Here is a 4,753-nt window from a genome sequence, read left to right as displayed (position 1 = left end):
ATGCAGTATGAGTCATCTCTCAACAGCAGGGTTGATACTCTAGAGGAAGACGAAACCCCACTGAGCCACCCTGACAGACCTGTGTGTGGGTGGTGTTGTGTGTGTGTGTTCATGTGTGTGTGTGTGTGTGCGTGTGTGTGTGTGTGTGTGTGTGCCCATGAGAGAGAGGATGTTTTTCCTGTGATGTGTTATTGTGTTTACCCCATCGTAGTGTAGAGACACTCCTCATCCTGTCCTACTGGTTGTATTCACATCATTCAATGTCTACAGATAACTCAGAGCTCCCGACAGGAATCTATGGAATGGGCTACACACACACACACACACACACGTACACACACCACACACACACGTACACACACACACACACACACACACACACACACACTGTATATTGACTGAGAAAGTTAGAGAACGTGAGCTAGAGAATGTATGCAAAGAAAGAGAAGGAGAAAGAGAGAGAAATATGAGGAGAGAAAGAGTGGGCGAAGTTGAAGAATGTTCAATTAGTTTGTGCTAATTCAGTGAGAGCAGCGGAGGCCAGGAGCCAGAGTGATTTATCAAAGTTCTGGCTTCTGTTCTAATGAGGAAAAGCCATCAGAAGGCTTCAGCCATATCACCAAGCTACAAAAGAAACGCAACGAAATAAAGAAATTGTATATATGCAACGTTGTTGTCTTTGTTGTATAATAATATAAAGGAAAAAATATCCGGCAGGGAATTCAATCTGCTTTCAACCCTGGCTTGAAGCCGCCTGCAGTGGGATCAGCTACTGGAGTGTGTGTGTGTGTATGTGTGTGTATTCTACCAGTGCAGGTCTCCATGTTATCTTAAGGAAACACACAGCGCTTGTCTCCTGTGGAAATCTCAGCTTCCTGCTCCAGAACACAAACCTCTGGCTTCTCTCTTGCTCTCCTCCCTCCTCTCCCTGTCTCCCTTTCTTTCTCTCACTTTATTCTCCATCCCTCTTCATCCTTCTCCTTCTCCTCACCCTCAATCCCCACTCTCTTATCTCTCCATCCCCCTTCCTTTTCCTTTCTCTCTATCCTCCCTCCTTCTTTATCCTTCTCTCCCTCCATCCTCTCATCTCACTTTCTATCCTACCTCCCTGTCTTCTTCCTGTTTCTCTCTCTATCCTACCTCCCTGTCTTCTTCCTGTTTCTCTCTCTATCCTACCTCCCTGTCTTCTTCCTGTTTCTCTCTCTATCCTACCTCCCTGTCTTCTTCCTGTTTCTCTCTCTATCCTACCTTCCCTGTCTTCTTCCTGTTTGTATCTCTCTATCTACTCCCTTCTTCTTCCTGTTTCTCTCTCTATCCTACCTCCCTGTCTTCTTCCTGTTTCTCTCTCTATCCTACCTCCCTGTCTTCTTCCTGTTTATCTCTCTATCCTACCTCCCTGTCTTCTTCCTGTTTCTCTCTCTATCCTACCTCCCTGTCTTCTTCCTGTTTCTCTCTCTATCCTACCTACCTGTCTTCTTATGTTTATTCTCTATCCTACCTCCCTTGTCTTCTTCCTGTTTCTCTCTCTTATCCTACCTCCCTGTCTTCTTCCTGTTTCTCTCTCTATCCTACCTCCTGTCTTCTTCCTGTTTATCTCTCTATCCTACCTCCCTGTCTTCTTCCTGTTTCTCTCTCTATCCTACCTCCCTGTCTTCTTCCTGTTTCTCTCTCTATCCTACCTCCCTGTCTTCTTCCTGTTTCTCTCTCTATCCTCGTTATCTTACTCAATCACTGCAACATTCTGCATTTAAAAAAATGAAATATGCAGAGAAAACATTTCTCCCAAACGTTTTTGTCCTCACCTACCGTCAAAAGACATTTCCCCCTCTAAGCAAGGAAAGGGAAACATCCGCACACCGTCTATCTGGCTGGAGTTGTTATTAAGCTGCTTATTTCTTTGGCGGCAGAGATAAGTCAATCCAAACTCATATTTACACATGAAGAGAGAGAGAGGGGAGAGCAAGAGTGAACTGCCAACATTTATTCCTGTAACCATAACCAAATATGTGTGTATGTGAAAAGTATCAGTGTGTGTGTGTGTGTAGTTCTTTCTAGGGAAAGCCCTTGGCCTGTCTCCTCTCCTCAGGCCTCTCAGACTGTGGGATTCGGAGCCAATGGAATGTACTAGCTGTACATTCTGATGATATCAGCCCTTGTCATCAGGGTGTGTGTAAACTGATTCCCTTGACCTCAGTATCTGGGGCAGGCAAGCAGCAAGAAACAGCTTGTTTTAGGTATTTCCCCCAGCAAACACACACCACACACACACACACGCACACACACACAACACACACACACACACACACACACACACACACACACACACACACACACACCACACACACCACCCACACACCACACAGCGTTAGGGATGAAGAGGGAGATAAAGGCAGGAGGGGAGAGGTGAGTGACTGACTGGCTTTAAGGTAGGTTGGGGTAATCAAGGACTGCTTAATGAGGTTACCAGAGTGACAGATGGCGTTAGTGACACACGCACACCCCTTCCCTCAGGCCAGGATTAGTGTGTGTCATATTGTGGCTGGAGACGGGAGTGTGAAATTGGAGTGATAAGGTATTTAACATTTAAACACTCTAGACCTCCCCTCCTCTTCCTCTACTCCCCTCCCCTTGTCCTTCCTTCCTTCCTTCCTTCTTTCCTTCTTTCCTTCCTTCCTTCCTCTTCCTTCCTTCCTTCCTTCCTTCCTTCCTTCCTTCCTTCTTCCTTTCCTTCCTTCCTTCCTTCCTTCCTTCTTCCTTCTTTCCCTTCCTTCCTTCTTTCCTTCTTTCCCTTCCTTCCTTCCTTCCTTCCTTCCTTCCTTCTTTCCTTCCTTCCTTCCTTCCTTCCTTCCTTCCTTTCTTCCTTCCGTAGTATTACCACTAGTCTGTCCATGGCGTGGAAAGGTAGGACATGGTGAGTGTGTTTAAACACTGTTCTATAATAAACTACATTACTTACTTAACAAGGGGATGATCCCCTAAACCAATCCGATAAGGACAGTCTGTCTGCCCCCTCGCCAGCACCCCACCTAACCTTATTACCGAAATAACCTCAAGAGGTAATAGTCAAGTCTAGTCCAAACAAAGAAGAGGCAGAGAGAGTGGCAGAAGAGAGAAGAGCCCTACAGGCATAAATACCATTTAGACACAATGCATATCTGCTTGTTACAGGCAGACAGACGAGTCAACAGCCATCCGGCCTTGGTGCTTCCTGGGCCCGGAGAGAAGCCTGGGGCTGGATAAGAGATTCGGTCAGGGGACCGAGGGTTTTCCCTGGGGAGAGGGAGGGGAAGGATGAGTGATGTGAGCGTGTGTGTGTCGGGGGTCTCTGCCAACATGGCCCACCTGTTTAAAGAATGGGCTAATGAGCCACGCCTGGGGGAGTGTGAGTGTCTGTGTAGAGGAAAGGGGGGAAACCACAGATTCCTAGGAAAAAGGGAAAGACAGGAGAGGAAAGGGGGAATAATGAATACTGCGCAACAGGGGCAAACTGTCTTGTACAGAGCGGTGTGTGTGTTTCCTCACATAAAGGGCAGGGTGAAAGAGGCCTTTGTCTGGGAGTGTAACTGGAGCTCCAGGCTTCACACAGGCGTGCGCACACACACACACACACGCACGCACGCACAGACAGACAGACAGACAGACAGACAGACAGACACACAAACACACACACACACACACAAACCCACCGTTGGCAGCTGCGAACTCAGAGATTAAGGCCAGTGTGACGGACATGCTTATGGCTACAGCTCAGAAAGAGAGAGGGAGGAATAGAGAGAGAGAAAACTAAAAGATAAAATGAAGTGAAAATGTGGTCATTAAAGCCACACTCTGTAAGCAGGCCAGCATCAAATCGAAGGATAAACTTCATTCATTGAAATAGCTGGAGAACTCAGACTGTGGCTTTACATTGTAAAGGAAGACAGTTGCATGTTGAGGCTTTCTGTTGGTGTTCCAACCCCGACTTTACTTTAATAGATCTGAACACTGCTAGGGGTCATTTCAGTTCCCCTGAGCTAATGTCTCCACCCCCCCCTCCCCTCTCTCTGCCTATCGCTTTCTATTCCTCCTCTCCTTATGATGCTATTAAAAAAGAAGAGGAATGAGAAAAGGGGAGGGAAGAGGAGAGAGAAAGGGGAGGGAAGAGGAGAGAGAAAAGGGGAGGGAAGAGGCGAGAGAAAAGGGGAGGGAAGAGGCGAGAGAAAAGGGGAGGGAAGAGGAGAGAGAAAGGGGGGGAAGAGGAGAGAGAAAAGGGAGGGAAGAGGAGAGAGAAAAGGGGAGGGAAGAGGAGAGAGAAAAGGGGAGGGAAGAGGAATGAGAAAAGGGGAGGGAAGAGGAGAGAGAAAAGGGGAGGAAGAGGAGAGAGAAGGAGATGGGCTGATTGTCTCTGTGTTATCGTTCATTTGATGACATGTTGATTCTCTCTGCTCAGACTAGAGGCCTGCATCTCTCCATTCTCCCCCTTTAAACCCTGTGACATCTCACCCCCCTAAATCAACCCTTCACCTCTCCTCTCATCCCTCCCCTGATCCAGACAGATGCTCCCCTGCGATGCCCTCCTCTGTGTGTGTGTGTGTGTGTCCATCCTATGCAGACGCTCCCCTGCGATCCCAATCCCAGCTCAGATGCACCGGAATTCCGAGCCAGCCCAGCTGTCGTCTTGGCAATGCTCCGTGATTGTCTGATCACCATGGCCAATCGACACACACACACACACACACACAAAGCATTTATTTTCCCTAACCCTAACCCCCAA

At 47.7% G+C, this 4,753-nt stretch overlaps 1 protein-coding gene across 1 annotated transcript in view; it reads right to left on the bottom strand.

Moving 5' to 3' along the window:
- Positions 1-4,753, bottom strand: part of LOC116374161 (heparan-sulfate 6-O-sulfotransferase 1-A-like) — a 28,430-nt gene that overhangs the window by 3,748 nt on the left and 19,929 nt on the right. The gene's annotated exons all lie outside the window — the stretch shown is intronic.

This window comes from Oncorhynchus kisutch, linkage group LG5, assembly GCF_002021735.2.
Source record: "Oncorhynchus kisutch isolate 150728-3 linkage group LG5, Okis_V2, whole genome shotgun sequence".
Classification (NCBI taxonomy): Eukaryota; Metazoa; Chordata; class Actinopteri; order Salmoniformes; family Salmonidae; genus Oncorhynchus; species Oncorhynchus kisutch.
This window is presented reverse-complemented; position numbering and strand designations above follow the sequence as displayed.